The 18,686-nt window shown below is 41.5% G+C and overlaps 1 protein-coding gene across 3 annotated transcripts in view; it reads right to left on the reverse strand.

Moving 5' to 3' along the window:
* LOC139407039 (BTB and CNC homology 1, basic leucine zipper transcription factor 2b) overlaps window positions 1–18,686 on the reverse strand; it is a 96,594-nt gene that overhangs the window by 29,287 nt on the left and 48,621 nt on the right. Inside the window, exon 1 of one of the 3 annotated variants that reach the window (XM_071150332.1) lies at window positions 9,802–9,873. The exons of the other annotated variants lie outside the window; for them this stretch is intronic. The gene's annotated coding sequence lies outside the window, so the exon portion shown is untranslated. Of the gene's footprint in view, window positions 1–9,801; window positions 9,874–18,686 lie in introns of those variants that run through there. 3 annotated transcript variants of the gene reach the window in all.

Consider the following 18,686-nt stretch of genomic DNA (forward strand, 5'->3'; position numbering starts at 1 on the left):
ACCAATATCTCTCTACCTGTACATGACCATCTGATCATTTATCACTCCAGTGTTAATCTGCAAAATTGTAATTATTCGCCTACCTCCTCATGCCTTTTGCACACAATGTATATAGACTCTCCTTTTTTCTACTGTATTATTGACTTGTTTATTGTTTACTCCATGTGTATCTCTGTGTTGTCTGTTCACACTGCTATGCTTTATCTTGGCCAGGTCGCAGTTGCAAATGAGAACTTGTTCTCAACTAGCCTACCTGGTTAAATAAAGGTGAAATAAAAAATACAAATAAATGTATGTACACAAGCACGCACACACACCTGCACACAGCCTATTTGAATTCAATGCAATGTACTACTACAGAACAGTATGTATTACTACAGTACAGTATCTATTACTACAATACAATATATGTTACTACAGTACAATATGTGTTACTACAGCATAGTATGTGCTACAACAGTACAGTATGTGCTACTACAGTATAGTATGTGCTACTACAGTATAGTATGTTCTAATACAATACAGTATGGCTACTACAGTATAGTATGTGATACTACAATACAGTATGTGATACTACAGTATAGTATGTGCTACTACAGTATAGTATGTTCTAATACAATACAGTATGTGCTACTACAGTATAGTATGTGATACTACAATACAGTATGTGATACTACAGTATAGTATGTGCTACTACAATATAGTATGTGCTACTACAGTATAGTATGTTCTAATACAATACAGCATGTGCTACTACAGTATAGTATGTGATACTACAATATAGTATGTGCTACTACAGTATAGTATGTGCTACTACAATATAGTATGTGCTACTACAGCATAGTATGTGCTACTACAGTACAGTATGTACTACTATAGTATAGTATGTGCTACTACAGTATAGTATGTGCTACTACAGTATAGTATGTGCTACTACAGTACAGTATGTGCTACGACAATACAGTATGTGCTACTACAGTACAGTATGTGCTACGACAATACAGTATGTGCTACTACAGTATAGTATGTGCTACTACAATACAGTATGTACCTCTACAGTATAGTATGTGCTAATACAATACAGTATGTGCTACTACAGTATAGTATGTGATACTACAATACAGTATGTGGTACTACAGTATAGTATGTGCTACTTCAATACAGTATGTGCTACTACAGTATAGTACATGCTACTACAGTATAGTATGTGCTACTACAGTACAGTATGTGCTACTACAATACAGTATGTGCTACTACAGTATAGTATGTGCTACTACAGTATAGTATGTGCTACTATAATACAGTAAGTGCTACTACAGTATAGTATATGCTACTACAGTATAGTATGTGCTGCTACAGAACAGTATGTGCTACTACAGTACAGTATGTGCTACTACAGTATAGTATGTGCATACAGTACAGTACACAAAGGAGCTACTTACAGCAAACATTTTTTCTTGTGTATGACAAAACAGTGGATGGTTTCATACACCTACGACATGGCAGTAAGATGTGTTCCAGATTAGGGGGCTCTGAAGGAGAGGGGGCGATGACAGCATCATGATGGGCTCTGTGATGTCTCCTCTCTCTCTGTGTCTCTGAGGAGCCATATGCAGAGAGGGGACTGACAGGAGGGAGAGGAGGGGGAAATGGGGAGGGCTCCACACCAACAGCACCCGGGCTTGCTCGCTCTCTCTCTCTCTCTCTCTCTCTCACTCTGAGCACGAAACAAAGCTGAGAGCGCCACACTCAAGAGAGAGGTCACATGACTCATACCAGAAGCAGGGCATCATCCCCTCTAATGGCGACTAAACCCCCTCCCCCACACATACACCCTGGATGCCATTACAGCGCACTCCTCTTCAGACCTACATGCCTCTATTTCTCTCTAGCCATTTCCACGGATTGGAGGAGGATGAGAGGTGTCTTAACAGACAACACAAAGGACAAGGTTAGACTGTTTTGACATCGTTCACTACACCATCTTCCCTTTAGAGGAGAATCAAGTTGAAAACCAAGCAGCTGCATTTTCAGGAAACAACAAAACCCAGTCTCCTGTGCTTAGGAAAGATATCATTTGAAGTCTCCTTGCTGTCTTATATAAGACGGGCCTCACTGAGCTCCTTTGATTGGTAGGAAATGCCAGTCTAGTGTGCAGTGAGTCATTTCCTTCATTGGCTCTGACACAGAATCAGATTCAATGGCTCATTACGTTCAAGATCCACTTGGCATTAATCACGGGTCTCTAATGACAAATCCTGGTATCCTAGTATAAATTCACCTTCAAGAGGCATTATATAGGCTATAAGCAATGACGCCACTGTACAGGCCATACAGACCTGTTCAACATGAAATGTATCTGGAATTCAGATATTTTCCAAGGCAAGGCTATAATGTTATGCATTACAATTAAACATAGACGACCATGATGTCAGAGGGTTGTCCTCCAGAGGCCCTGTGCACAACATGCAGGTAATGAGCATGCTGTTGCTGCCGCTATTGAGATGACGTAAGTGAGTAATATGAGCACATTTCTTAAAAACCTGAGTCATTTAACATGTCCTGTCTACAATAACAATGTGTGTATGTACTGCGGATAGCCTGGCGGGTAGGAGCGTTGGGCCAGTAACCGAAAGGTTGCTGGATCGAATCCCTGAAATGACGAGGTTAAAATCTGTCATTCTGCCCCTGAGCAAGGCAGTTAACCCACTGTTCCTCGGGCGCCGAAGATGAGGATGTCGATTAAGGCAGCCCCCTGCACCTCTCTGCTTCAGAGACACTGACTAGGTATCTCCCTTTACAGTATATGTGAGAGACATAGGGGAGAAAGAGAGCAATCAGGAATGAATTTAAACTGGGGTCTCTTTGCTAGTCTCAACTCTCATCTGAATAACGTCTCTTGTTATTCCCTACCCATTCCAAAACTGAAACGAGTATTCCTTCAACAAACACTAGAACTACTGTGCTGAGTGCCGACACCCCAATGACAAATCCTTATATGTGCATACCTTATCGTTCTCTGAAAGCATATAGGCCTGTGCTTGCAGTATAAAACAAACAAGTTGATGTGCTGTACCTGCTGTGGTTAAGAACATGAGTTAAATGAGTTTCTTCATGATGGGAGCAGCTTGGCCAGTGTCTTAGTAAAGATTCTGCCCTGGAAAACAAACAAATAGCATAGTTCCCATTCAAAAAATCAGAATCACTCTCTTTGATTGCATTTGGTGGTCGTAAAACAAGCCCTGTCTGCCGCTGCAATACTAGGGCTGCGTTCCAAATGGCACCCTCACCCCTTTATAGTGCACCACTTATGACTAAGGCCCATCGGGCTCTGGTCTAGGGAATAAGGTGCCATTTGGGACGAAGGCCCAAGTCTCCTAAGCAGGATAGTAGCAAGGCTACGAGGAACAGGAGAGAACACTGTGTTACTGTGTACCATTAGGACAGATGCCTGTAATTACTCTTGAGGATGAGCATGGCTTTAATGACAGAATCCAAATGAAGTAGCGTGCAATAACAAATATGCTTGTAGAGGTATAGCCCAGTGGATGTCAAACATGGCTTTAAAGAGCCACTGAACACGTCGATTGGCACGTGTGTTTTGCGATTAGGTCGGTTCTATAAAAAAAAATGAAATCACGTTTTTTTTCGATTTAAATCATTTTAAAAAAAATATCCATTATGTGGGTTGAATGCTGTAACACAGAATAAAATAAAGTCCCATGATAAAGTCCCATGATGGTAGTGACTGCCCATTACTGCTGATCACTTATTAACCATAATTGATTCACATTATTTGACTTTAATAAAATATTTCATTTGTTGTGTATATTACATTTGTTTTATTTGATGACTTTATTATTTCATTCCAAGTCATCTCATCTTTATAGAGCTGCTGCCTGTGCTGTCTGACAAAAATCAGTATTAGTAGTTCTTAAAAGTAAATAAGGCATACTTTTAGGACTGCTGAATACTGACTATCAATCACTTAGATCATGTATTTTCAGGTAGAGCTCCCTCACTAAGCAACAGCTGCTCTCTATATAACCTCACAATCAAGCATTCTTTTGTCTCTTCTGTAGCAGGCATAAAATAAACACAGACTGGACAAGTAGATGCGCAATGGATTATGGTCCTTGTCGTTAATTACCACATTTTATGCACTAAACTATGTATAATATTGGCCTGTTGCAAACTAAAACTCCCTACTACATCGCACAGTTCAGACTGGATGTGATTTATCTTTAAAGAAATTATCATCAAATAAGTAAACCGACAATTTTACATCTAACAAAGTGTTGTCTTATGTGTTGTCTTATGGAAACAAAGTCGGAGCTGCTGGGCAGGTCTGTATCACTGCCTATGCTGTTGGATAGAGAGCAATCACAGCTGTTACCCATGCATGTGAGTGGGCAAATGGACACCGTCAAATCAAAAAACCAACCTTCAATTACCCGTTATGACGCACGGATGTTCCAAACTCCGTTTTAGACAAGACTGACTTCCTGACCCAAATGGTCCTATTTACATTTTGACACTGGAATAGTGGTTTCTGAATCGAATTGATGCTACAGTTTTCAAAGGGATTTGTTGGTTTTTAAAGGCAGTCACTTTATTGTGAGGGGTTGATATGTTTCAATAGTGCTCCAATATTAACAGACAGACAGAGAGACAGACAGAGAGAGAAAGAGAGAGAGAGAGACAGACAGACATGTGTTCCTCCCAGTGCCTGCTGTATGTTCCTATAAATGCATACATTCATCTTTGCAATTTCTCTAAAATGAGGGAGCAGATCCCTCCACTCACTGCAACATGAAGGTCAACCCAGATGACTATTCCATTATACCTAAGTGGCAATTTCCTCAACTCAATGCTCTCAGGCTCCTGCATGGTTCTCTTCATGCAGCTAGATTTCTCTCTCTCCCGCAGGAAATGACAGAATTCTGCTTATTAAACCACCTGGAGGGCCTCATGGGTAGTTGTTCAACTATTAAATCGTGAAATCATGTATTGATATTACAACAGTGATGCAGGAATCCATGTAGTACATGTTCTCCTTGCCATCAAGGTAATTGTTTCCTCAACCTGTTAGAGGGATTTGGTCTGGGACTTTAGGTAAATTAATTGTAGTAGATTCGTGAAACCGAATCATTGAGAGGCGCAGACAGTCAGACACCTAAGAGGGCTGGGCAGAGCACTGTTAAGGTGGTGATGGAATTTGTGGAGATATTTCTACCTAATTCTGCATATAAATAAATCATACAAAAATATATAAATAACAGACAAGTTGAAGTGAGCACATGCTGTAGGTCTCATTGATATTCAGCAAAAATCTGTGATATCACACCGAAGGTGGCAGTTCATTCCTAGCCAAACTACAGCGATGGAAACATGTTAATGCTTCATTATAGAATATGCAGAGTGAGGATGTTTGAGAATAGGAATTGATTGAAACAGAGATCACTATCAGAGGGCTAATGAATAATTGTAATGAGAATGGACTCAGAAGCGCTGCCTTTAAGTGACCTTAGATGTCTCTCTGGTATGTACCACTGGGCTTTATCAGTGTCTGGTGTTCCTCAAGGCACCATTCAAGGACCGATACTGTTTATTGGGCTAAGGAGTAACCAGGGCTTTAATGACTGGTTAATGACAGAGGCTGGCAATGTAACATATGTTTTCGTAAACATGTTTTGCTTATGACAAAATGTACATTTAAGTACTACGGCAGATCATCAGTATGAAAAAGTACGAAAATGTATGCACTCGCTACTTAATGTAAGTCGCTCTGGATGTGAGTGTCTTTTAAATCAATGACTAAAATGTTAAAGAAATGTATCATGCAATGAGAGAGAATGATTCTCTTGCCTGAGGGAGAAAAATGTAAGAAACGAGAGTGAAAGAAAGGATCTCTTCTCAGCGGGGGTTTCCAGATGACTGTGTAACCACAGACAGATAAGACAGTGACGTCAGTGGCTGAGAAAAGCTGTTACTCTCAGAGGCCAAGATATGGATCAATCTGGCTTCCATCGGTTCAATGGATTCTCGTATTGAACCGGAGACCATGCATACAGGACACAGACGTTCGACGTGCTGACGGCGCTGACTGAGCTCTTCTATGGAATACAGTTGATCTGTAAACAATGTGACTCCCCTGAACTGACCTCGTTGAACCTATTTAACGTGGAACCATTTTGGTTTAGCCTGGTCATACTGCATGGTTACTTTTCTGTCACTTCTGATCTCATTTTTAACTCATTAAATGATGTAGAACCATTTACGCAAGCGAGTTCATGCTGAATCTATGACGCGTTCAGTAATAGAGGTCTCTACATGAACACGTGGCTATGAGAGCACAGTGGATAGTGCATCTACATTGAACTATGGGTCTGCTCAGGCCACAGAGAGGGGTTACAGATGTGGCAGACAGACCATTAGCAGGAAAGAGAGACCTCAGCGTTCAAGGCAAAGAGCTGGGCCAAAGACACAGAGACGATTCAGGCTATGCCAGGGGTTCATTAAAGCCCAACTCAATCAACAATTGGACCCAGAACCTTTTCACCCAGATAGAGATAAATATTGCCTCCCTACGCTTTGATCCCGAGCCAGAGCTAAAAAGAGCATATCATACATTTTCGACCATAGGTTGCCAGAGACTTGAAATATTAATTGAAGGAATTTTGTAAGACACTGTGCATGTGGCATGTTCATAATTGAAAAATTGAACATTGCTTTACAATGGTTAGAGTCTGAAATGAGTGGATAATATGATCCCAGGTGTGGTATGCAATGTTACTCAGACCTGGTTCGGGACAGTCTTTTGGAATAGAGCCTCTGGGTCTATGACTCCCTAAGGTGATTCTCTACAGTTTTGCAGACCAAACCCTGGAGCTCCTGCCTGCTGACATTGATGAATGGGATCAGCTCTGTGTCTGGTGATTGTGAAGGCAGGAGGAGAGAAAAGTGAGGGAGGAGAGGAGGAAGGAGAGGGAAGGAAGAAGGGAGGAGAGGAGAGAGCACATCTGATTTTGCACACCTGCCGGTGCACTGGGAGACTTGCACAGTAATAACATTAAGGGGTGGTTTCCCGGGCACACAGATGAACCTTTTCACGTGTGAGTTTCTTTTTATGCGCGTGATTTCAGAATACACTCACGGTTCCAAAATGTGATTGCTATGCAACAGAACAGTTAACACGTGCTGCCCTTTATAGGCTATGCTTAAATTTGTCGATTTCAAATTAGTGTCAAGTTTTATTTTCTAACAACATTTTGAATTGAGGTGTGTTCTGTCTTCGCATTAATTCACATAGAAGTAGCCCATTTTACTGTTGTGGACAATTTATGTTTAAGGCTTTACTGAGCAGGACAAACTTCTCTCTTGGAGTAGAGGCCAAGCACTTCCCCAGTGTTTCCGCACATCAAGTATGCAGACATTTGCGCAGTCTTGCACAAACTTTCCCCCCCGGCACATTTTCTGGCTGGTGCTCGAATTGCCTTCATTGTTGTTTTCCTTACAAATAATAACTTTGGACGTGTGTGTGTTCCTATCAAAGTAAGTGCCTTATTTTCTGTATATCGTGTTGTCATTTCTAGTGGAGCATACCGTATGTATGTATGGAGTATAATCTATTTACAGTCTTATTCACGTTTTCAAGTACTGGTGACACCAATTCTTGCATAGATTTTAATGGACACATATGATGTGTGTAAAATACTTTTATGAAGGTTGTCCTGATTATGATGAGCTAATGCTAAGCTATTTGCCAGCTATGTGTGGTGCCATGTTTGTTGACATGATACAATGCATTCTGGGTGTCACGTAAAGTCTATCAGACAAAAGATGTTATAACAAGTAAACTCCCTGAAGTGAATGAAGGGAAGTGAATGATGGTAGACGAGACACCCTCTTCAACATGCATATTGCAAACAGACCAAACTCATCTTGTCTCATCTTCTTATCTTTGGTTGCCTCAACAACAAAAAAATATGGCGGACCGCACAAACTACCCATCGTTGGATTACTTAACATTTTTATAACGTTTTTTACTCAATTATTCCGATCAATGGTGAGCTCACCTGTGATGTGATGACTTGTAAATAGTAATTGCTATTAGCTTATTGATATTATGGTTTCTGTCATCTGAGAGTTGACCGCTTGTGTTACGTCAATCTTTCCTCAGCTAGCGCTAGGACTAATGTAGCCTACATTTTCTGGTTTGGATGACATTCAGACATTCACAGAAGTAGCGTTAGCATAACACTATGCTAACGCTACTTCTGTGAATGTCTGAACATTGCATCCAAAAATAAACTAGTCACATTCAGGATATAACATTGTAAGGACTGTGTTTGTGAAACAAGTTTCTGTGAAAAAACAGGGTAGCCAGCTCAAATGCTGACTGTTGCATCGAAACTGGACGTTCTAAATAACCATTATTTTTTTATAAAAAATAAAATGTACACCTTTTTTCTCCCCAATTGGTAGTAGTTACAGTCTTGTCTCATCGCTGCAACTCCCATACAGACTCGGGAGAGGCAAAGGTCGAGAGCTATGCGTCCTCCGAAACACAACGCAACCAAGCCGCACTGCTTCTTGACACAATGCCCATCCAACCCAGAAGCCAGCCGCACCAATGTGTCGGAGGAAACACTGTGCACCTGGCGGCCTGGTCAGCGTGCGCTGTGTCCGGCCCACCACAGGAGTCGCTAGTGCGTGATGAGACAAGGATATTCCTGCCGGCCAAACCCTCCCGAACCCAGACAATGCTGGGCCAATTGTTCGCTGCCCCATAGGCCCCAGTCGCGGCCAGCTGCAATAGAGCCTGGACTCGAACCCAGAATCTCTGGTGGCAAAGCTAGCACTGCGATGCAGTGCCTTAGACACTGAGCCATCCGGTAGGCCCTTTAAATAAGCATTCTAATCACACCATTTTGAGCGTACGCTGCAGGGACCACTAGAATGATTACACCTGTGTGTCAAAGTTAAGCCTAGTCTATTTTTTTTTGTCCAGGACTAGGCTTAATCTGTGTCCGGGAAACCGGCCCTTAGAGTTCTGTGCAATCTACCATTAAAATCAAAGGTAGTTAATGTCTTAATGAGGCAGGCAGAGTGCCATATCCTTCAGAATGTAATCAATACTAAGAACACCATCGGGATTCACCCTCCAAAAAGAAAACAATTAGTAAAAAGTACAATAGCACACACTGTTTAAACTATCAAAGACAACTGTTAGCCAGATTACAGCAGGTTAAAATGCTCACGTATTGCCTGTGAGAAAAGAGGGTGGTCCTTACACATGTAGCTAGCAGAGAAGTTATTCCAGACAGTCCACATTACAGGCTCTCTCATGAGTCATGACTTACTGTTGATTGAAATGAAACATACATCATACTGTATAGCCTTCCTTCTGATCTTACCTGCAGAGTAAATCCCTCTCTTTAAGAGTATCAAATTCATTCTAATGATGAAGTTAAGGGGATTTTTGTTTTATCTAATCAGTGCTCTTTAATTCCACCGCACAGTGCCTTAGTCAAATTAGTATGTCAACATAAGCAGCAACGTTTAATTAGATTTTTTGAAGCAGTCCCTCATTTAGATGAAGTTGTAATGAGGTTGGAGTGATTTAATTGCTATAATTGCAGAATCTACTTTACGACAAGAGTGTTAAGACTACAACTACGTGACTTACCAAAAACAATAACACAGCAACTATTCACACCACTTCCTGACACAAAATGCAAGTTATGTAGCTCGTACCTGGAATGCAACTCACAATATAGACAAACATGCTAGCATTACCTCAGAAAGCCTTCTCAACTTGGCCAGTCATTCTGTTACTCTCCACACTCTGGTAACTTTCTCATGTCTCACAAACTGTTGCTGAGTACATCTGCGCATATGTGAGTGTGTGTGAGATGGCATACCAGAGTATTTTAGGCTCCGGCCTGCATTAGCTGCAGCTTGCATGAATCATGACTTCCCTTCCCACATTGTAGGTCAGAAAGCAGGGTGAGTCATTACGCTGTCTTATATGGTAACAGACTGCAAATGTGATAGAAACACGGAGTTATCTATAGACCCTGGCTATAATTCTGCATGGACTCAAATGTAAATAATATTCACTGTTGTATCTCATTCTGTGTCTACTTTGATATTAACGCTGTGGCCACACTTCTAATACAGTAGAGTAGATTCCTCCATACTTTAACATGTTTCTATTACTGTATTTCTGAGCTGGCCAGTGTCCGTGACAAACATTTTGTTGATTTGGAAGGTAGATGAGGCAATGGCTGTCTCCAAGAAGAGTACGACAATCCACTGTATCCAGACATTGTTTCTACCTGAATTGTAACTAGCAACTTGATATTACTTACATGTTAGAAATGGTAGAAAAGTAATGTGGCGTACACGCCTTTGTGTGTCTAATCTCGGAGAGTACATTGGTATTGACTAAAGCAACAGGATAATCACTAACTACCCTAATCTGCACCTCAAGCAAATTCCCTCTCCTTTGTCTCGTCGGTTAATGACCCCTTCCTCCTCCTGTGATTAGTTCAATAATCACAGAACCCTTTCTAATGAAGCTACAATGCAACCACGGACACCTCAGCGATATCAACCACACAAAACTCTGACACAAGCAAAACACTCACACCATCACTTTGGCCTGAAACTGCCAAAAAGGTGATCAAGATAGTATTGGGGTTATTTCAGATGAATCTGGTTACCATGAAGATTTTGAGCGTTGCCACCAGAGCCAGAGGTGTGTGGTGATTGGTGAGTGGGTGGCCGGGCGCTTGGCGACCATGCTCTCACGTGCTAATTAAGCCGGGTGATTGGCAGGCCAGGGGGGGAGGAGTGTTTCCGAGGCGGGATTGCCCCCTGCATTATTAATGGGGCCCAATGGAAGGTGCTGGCTGGAGGATGAGGGGTAGGAGGGTAGGGGATGAGGGGTAGGAGGGTAGGGGATGAGGGGTAGGGGATGGGGGGTAGTGGTGGGAGAGAGACCAGATGGAGGGCTTTACACGAAACAACAATACAGAGAAAGAAAGAAGCCCATATGAGAAAAGTTGATGTGATAATTGGCAACGAAATAAACCTTCAACAACTCAACAACAAACAAAATAAAACAACACCTTGCAAATGGAAACTCTCCCCATAGGAAAAAATATGGCACACAAAACCACCCACATGAAGCCTTCAAAGGCTGAGTGTGTTGTTCAGTGTGTGTGTGTGTGTGTGTGTGTGTGTATGTGAACGTGCATGTGTATGTAGGTCACTCCAGGAAATGAGTGCGTTTTGCGTCCCTTTGATATTTGAAGTAGAAATTGTGCACAAATATTCAATTTAAAAGCCTGTTCAATTAAACGAAGTGCCCTTTAATATAAACCACATGGAGAATTCAATAAATCTGATTTGTCATATGAATAAAGACTTGTTAAAGTGTCACATTTCAGCATTTTGACATGACCCTCCATGCACCCTCTGTGACTGCTAGGAAGATTTTAACCCACTTGACCCAAATATTTCTCTAAGTTGTCACCATTACTGTAAAGCCAGAGTTACTTTGTTGCTCTGACAAAGTCGTTTTTTAAAAGATTATTATTTACTTCATGTGATTAGTGATTCATTTACATATGTCCTTCATTTTAATTTGAACGCTGTTATCTGAACTGTACTCTTGTTATAATATGGTGAAACTACAATTTTTTTCATTTTTTTTTTCTTCAAAGGAATCATTGAACATCTAATAGTGAAATCGTAGTGTAAAAGCAGGTGAGCTGGTTCTACTCCTTTTGGCAATTTTTGTGCTTTGTGGTGGAAAACTGAACGTGTCGAACATAACATGTCATCCCTGTTACCCACAGATAGACAGGCGAAACATATTTTAACAATAACATTTTTTTTGTGCCACACCCTGTTGCACACAACAAGTTTCCATTCCACCTGTCACAAAAGGGATTTGTGGCTGATTTAACTTCTGAAATCATCAACCTTGTTAGTCAACCCCTATTACTTTATTTGGCACTTAGATGCAGAAAGTAAACATCATAGTGGGTCAATCTCTGCAACAACTAAGAGCGTTGAAACGCGAGGCTCAACTTCTCTGCTAAATTGGCCCAGAGGCTGCCACACTGTAACAGCGTGAAGAGAACCCGTGCAAATGCATAGATACGGTGCTGCTCATGGCAACTTCATTTCAGTCAGTCTATCTTTAACAGGCACCAACTATAGTCATTTTTTTTATTTGACCTCTTGAGATGGGAAAATTTGTTTTTTTTATGAAGATGAACATGTGCTCTTTATGACAGAATGTTAAAATGAGGTGAAATCAAAAGCGTTTTTTTTTTGTTGCCGTGGGGAATTGCTTCTATACAGCCACAAGAGCATGAGTGAGGCCGGGCACTGATGTTGGGCGATTAGGCTCGCAGTCGGCGTTACAATTCATCCCAAAAGTGTTTGATGGGGTTGAGGTCAGGGCTCTGTATAGGCCAGTAAAGTTCTTCCACACCGATCTCGACCAATAGCGTGCCATTTGGGACACAGAAAAAAGATCCGCCATTTTCACATGACAATCCTGTTTCTATGGTTATTTACAATTGTCATTATATGCCACAATGAGCCCTGTTCTTGCAGGAAGCACGATCATACACTTGAAATAAAAGAGAACCATACGAATGGTCCTTTTTTGCAGAGGAAGGATATCGCTGTGAAGGCTATCGCTCATTCATAAAAGCTGAAAAACGACGTAATCATTAATGAAGTCTGTAGTTTTGGTTTTTCCACCAATGTTGTGAAATGTGACTGAGAATGTCAGTCATTCATATTTTTAACATTGACCCCCGTCAGCATTTCCTCTTTAAACTCAAAATCCGCGAAATGTGTCCTCAAAATCGAATTGATGAAAAGATGAATAAATGAAATTTGGTTACACAAATACTCTAATGCCAATTGAATGATTAAAAAAAGAAGGATCCACCATAGATATCAACAGTAGACTCCATAAAAATAACCTGTTCAGAGTTTTCATAGGCCTGTGTTAAACAAAGCATCCCTCCCTCTACTATACTATAAGGTAAATTATAAACTGGGTGATTCGATCCCTGAATGCTGATTGGCTGAAAGCCTTGGTATATCAGACCGTATACAACGGGTATGACAAAACATTTATTTGTACTGCTCTAATTACGTTGGTGTGTGGTATATGGCCAATATACCACGGCTAAGGGCTGTATCCAGGCACCCCACGTTGCATCGGAGTACCTGGCTTTTAGCCATATACCACACCCCCTCGGGCCTTATTGGTTAATTGGACAGGTGACATAAATGGATGTCATGTAGCGTGCCAGTAAGGGTTTCTAGTGATACACTGTCTGCCTGTAAACCCGTTCAGGACTGTTGTACTGTGGCTGCCTGGCTATGGTGAGAGGTTAAAGCATATTCACACATACCAATACATGAAGTGTCCCTGGACCTGACCAAGCGGGGCTAGCTCACATTACACAGGCAGAGAGTGACTGCCAGTGCCCATACCAAGTCAGATGACCCGCTGGCAGCAACGCTGACAAGAGTGTAAGAAAGCTAATTTTGGAACTAAGGTGAGGCTACAACACATACAGTATGGATACGTAAATGTGTGAGTGGGGATAATTAGTCTGCATGTGCACACTGAGATGGGAACGGGGCGGCAGGTAGCCTAGCGGTTAGAGTGTTGGGCCAGCAAACAAAAGGTTGCTTGATCGAAACCCCAAGCTGACAAGGTAAAAGTCTGCCCTTCTGCCCCTTGAACAAGGCAGTTAACCCAGTGTTCCTAGGCTGTCATTGTAAATACGAATTTGCTCTTAACTGACTTGCCTAGTTAAATAAATGTAAAAGACAAGCCATAACATTAGCAGAGGAGTAGGTTAGTCTAGACGTTCTGAAATGAACGCCACGCAGATCATAAAAAATAATCAAATAATCGAATTATTTGACCACTCACTCCCTACTCATTGTACACGCAAGTCATATGATGTATTTCTTCCAAATGCAACATCTGCATGATTTGGACTCTTACAGTGGTGACCCGACTATGGAGTCTACATGATAAGGTTAATGAGGGACTGCCACGGAACAATCAATCTGGGGCACCCCAGACGTGCTCAGTCATAGATAGGAGGTGTAGCTACGTAAATGCAACCCACGTGCGTCTGAAATACACTGTGAGGGCACGGACTGAAAGGTTATGGTTGAAGTTGGCAAAGATGTGACACATACTGTGGTTAGTGTGGGTTAAGACAGACAGCGCTGCCGGTGACTCAAAGTGAGAAGAGAAAGCCATATGCACTCTTGTTGTACGGATGAGGGACTTGAGATACGGTGGAAATATTCTGAGGGAGGAGATACTGACTGTATCTGCGGCGATGATGAGTGTGACTACAGTAACTTCATGTCCATCACCGACAGAGATGATTTTAGATACAACAATAGACAATGAAAATGTTATGTACATGAGCAACACTCACCGTTGCTTTTTGAGATGAGTACCGGTTGAAGTATTGTTTTAGTGGGGGTGGGGGGTTGTCTCATCCACCACATTTTGGTAAAGTGGGATATGGTTATCCTCGGCCTTCATCAGACATCTGATATTACCACTTACTGTGGACAGATAGCTGCTATACAGTGGGGCAAAAAAAGTATTTAGTCAGCCACCAATTGTGCAAGTTCTCCCACTTAAAAAGATGAGAGAGGTCTGTAATTTTTATCATAGGTACACTTCAACTATGACAAAATGAGAATTTTTTTCTCCAGAAAATCACATTGTAGGATTTTTAATGATTTTATTTGCAAATTGTGGTGGAAAATAAGTATTTGGTCAATAACAAAAGTTTATCTCAATACTTTGTTATATACCCTTTGTTGGCAATGACAGAGGTCAAACGTTTTCTGTAAGTCTTCACAAGGTTTTCACACACTGTTGCTGGTATTTTGGCCCATTCCACCAGGCAGATATCCTATAGAGCAGTGATGTTTTGGGGCTGTTGCTGGGCAACACTGACTTTCAACTCCCTCCAAAGATTTTCTATAGGGTTGAGATCTGGAGACTGGCTAGGCCACTCCAGGACCTTGAAATGCTTCTTATGAAGCCACTCCTTCGTTGCCCGGGCGGTGTGTTTGGGAAAATTGTCATGCTGAAAGACCCAGCCACGTTTCATCTTCAATGCCCTTGCTGATGGAAGGAGGTTTTCACTCAAAATCTCACAATACATGGCCCCATTCATTCTTTCCTTTACACGGATCAGTCGTCCTGGTCCCTTTGCAGAAAAACAGCCCCAAAGCATGATGTTTCCACCCCCATGCTTCACAGTAGGTATGGTGTTCTTTGGATGCAACTCAGCATTCTTTGTCCTCCAAACACGACAAGTTGAGTTTTTACCAAAAAGTTATATTTTGGTTTCATCTGACCATATGGCATTCTCCCAATCTTCTTCTGGATCATCCAAATGCTCTCTAACAAACTTCAGACGAGCCTGGACATGTACTGGCTTAAGCAGGGGGACACGTCTGGCACTGCAGGATTTGAGACCTTGGCAGCGTAGTGTGTTACTGATGGTAGGCTTTGTTACTTTAGTCCCAGCTCTCTGCAGGTCATTCACTAGGCCCCCCCGTGTGGTTCTTGGAGTTTTGCTCACCGTTCTTGTGATCATTTTGACCCCACGGGGTCCATCTTGCATGGAGCCCCAGATCGAGGGAGATTATCAGTGGTCTTGTATGTCTTCCATTTCCTAATAATTGCTCCCACAGTTGATTTCTTCAAACCAAGCTGCTTACCTATTTCAGTCTTCCCAGCCTGGTGCAGGTCTACAATTTTGTTTCTGGTGTCCTTTGACAGCTCTTTGGTCTTGGCCATAGTGGAGCTTGGAGTGTGACTGTTTGAGGTTGTGGACAGGTGTCTTTTATACTGATAACAAGTTCAAACAGGTGCCATTAATACAGGTAACGAGTGGAGGACAGAGGAGCCTCTTAAAGAAGTTACAGTTCTGTGAGAGCCAGAAATCTTGCTTGTTTGTAGGTGACCAGATACTTATTTTCCACCATAATTTGCAAATAAATTAATAAAAAATCCTACAATGTGATTTTCTGGATTTTGTTTTTCTCATTTTGTCTGTCATAGTTGAAGTGTACCTATGATGAAAATAAATTACAGGCCTCTCTCATCTTTTTAAGTAGGAGAACTTGCACAATTGGTGACTGACTAAATACTTTTTTGCCCCACTGTGTGTGACAAATGCTGTCTAGTATCACTGGTGCTCAAATCTCAACTTCAACTTGATCCAGACATGTTTCAGCCTTCATACCGCCCTCAAGTGTTGCCTGTGTTTTTAAACAGCCACAGCATCAGGCTGTTTGCATGACCATACAGATGTAGGATCTTACTTTGATCGCTCTTTTGTGGCTAAGAAAAGCAACATTTGTAGTGTATTCAAGGTTTTAAAAAGGCTTCTAAAGTTTGCAATTTCCACATCAAAATGTCAGACTTGATTTGACGTAACAAAAAATGTATCAACCCCTATAAAAAATATCCATTAATTAGAATCCACATAATAATTCACATTTCCTGATGCTGCAGGATTATTTTCCTCCTTTGCCAAACTGGCTGAAATTAAGATGCTGTAGTACAGAGCCACTGGGCAAATTACTATGTTACACTCCTTATTCTAAAATAAAAACTCAGCAACCTACACACAATACCACATATTGACAAAGGGAAAACAGGTTTTTAGAAATGGTGCAAGTCTGTTAAAAAAAACAGGAACACCTTATTTACATTTACAAGTATTCAGACCCTTTGCTATGAGACTCGGAATTGAGCTGGGGAAGGGTACCAAAACATTTCTTGGCCTCCATCAATCTTAAATAGAAGAAGTTTGGAACCACCAAGACTCTTCCTAGAGATGGCCGCCCTGCCAAACTGAGCAATCGGGGGAGAAGGGCCTTGGTCAGGGAGGTAACCAAGAACCCGATGGTCACTCTGACAGAGCTCCAGAGTTCCTCTGTGGAGATGGGAGAACCTTCCAGAAGAACAACCATCTCAGCAGCACTCCACCAATCAGGCCATTATGTTAGAGTGGACAGACGGAAGACACTCCTCAGTAAAAGGCACATGACAGCCAGCTTGGAGTTTGCCAAAAGGCACCTAAAGGACTCTCAGACAATAATTACCATAGTGAATTATTGTAATGCTTGATTATGTGTCAATTAATCCCATAAGGGTTGGGTTACCAATTGTCGATTTGACTTAAAAAATTTAAAAAAAATCATTTATTCAAAAGAATCTAAAATAATCCTACTTTTTAATTAATTCTCAGACCATGAGAAACAAGATTCTCTGGTCTGATGAAACCAAGATTGAACTCTTTGGCCTAAGAGCCAAGTGTCATGTCTGGAGGAAACCTGGCACCATCCCTACGGTGAAGAATGGTGGTGGCAGCAACATGCCGTGAGGATGTTTTCAGAGGCAGGGACTGGGAGACTACAAAATGTGGAAAAAGTCAAGGGGTCTGAATACTTTCCGAAGTATCTCTGTAGCAATTGGTTTTCGCTTGATTAAAACAATGCATCTTAATAAGACCTCCAGACCAGGAAGGGTGGGTAAGAGGGAGGAGTGGGTACACTGAGTGCACACAAGGTCTTGTGAGGGGCAATACTTGTGGAAAACAAGACAAATAAACAGCAGGATAATAGGTTACGGGTGGGGTAGGTGGACTGGATAAAATGGTATCTATACCATTATAGACTATACCATTATAGAAATACAGCATATACACCGAGTATACCAAACATTAGGAACACATTCCTAATACTGAGTTGCACCCACCCCTTTCACCCTCAGAACAGCCTCATTTCTTCGGGGCATGGACTCTACAAGGTGTTGAAAGCGTTCCACAGGGATCTTCTGGTACATTGACTCCAATGCTTCCCACAGTTGTGTCAAGTTGGCTGGATGTCCTTTGGGTGGTGGACCATTCTTGAGACACACGGGAAGCTGTTGAGCATGAGAAACCCAGAAGCATTGCAGTTCTTGACACAAACCGTTGCGCCTGGCACCTACTACCATACCCTGTTCAAAGGCACTTAAATATTTTGTCTTGCCAATTCACCCTCTGAACGGCACACATACACGATCCACGTCTCAATTGTCTCAAGGCTTCAAAATCTTTCTTGAACCTGTCTCCTCCCCTTCATCTACACTGATTGAAGTGGATTTAACAAGTGACATCAATAAGTGATCATAGCTTTCACTTGGTCAGACTATGTCATGGTAAGAGCAGGCATTCTTAATGTTTGGTATACTCAGTGTACAGTATATTGTAAAAGAGGCTGGTTGAAAATGGTTGGTTGAAATGAGTACAATTGAGTTTCTATCAAAAGGGACCATATCTATAGGCTGCTGGGAGGTAGAGAACAGGAAACTGTTTTATTTATTTAATTTCTTAAACATTGATTCGTTTAGTGAAGTAACTATATTTCTCATGACGAAAACAAGACGTCTCATCTCAAGAGGTTTATCCGGCCCGCAAATATAAAAATAAACGAGAACGAAAATTGGTTTCTATACTTCAGGGCTTAGTGTGTTGTAAAGATCCAGTAGATTAATAGGACTCTACTGGATACAGTTAGTCATTCATTCCATGTACAGTACC

This window comes from Oncorhynchus clarkii, chromosome 4 (assembly GCF_045791955.1).
Source record: "Oncorhynchus clarkii lewisi isolate Uvic-CL-2024 chromosome 4, UVic_Ocla_1.0, whole genome shotgun sequence".
Classification (NCBI taxonomy): domain Eukaryota; kingdom Metazoa; phylum Chordata; class Actinopteri; order Salmoniformes; family Salmonidae; genus Oncorhynchus; species Oncorhynchus clarkii.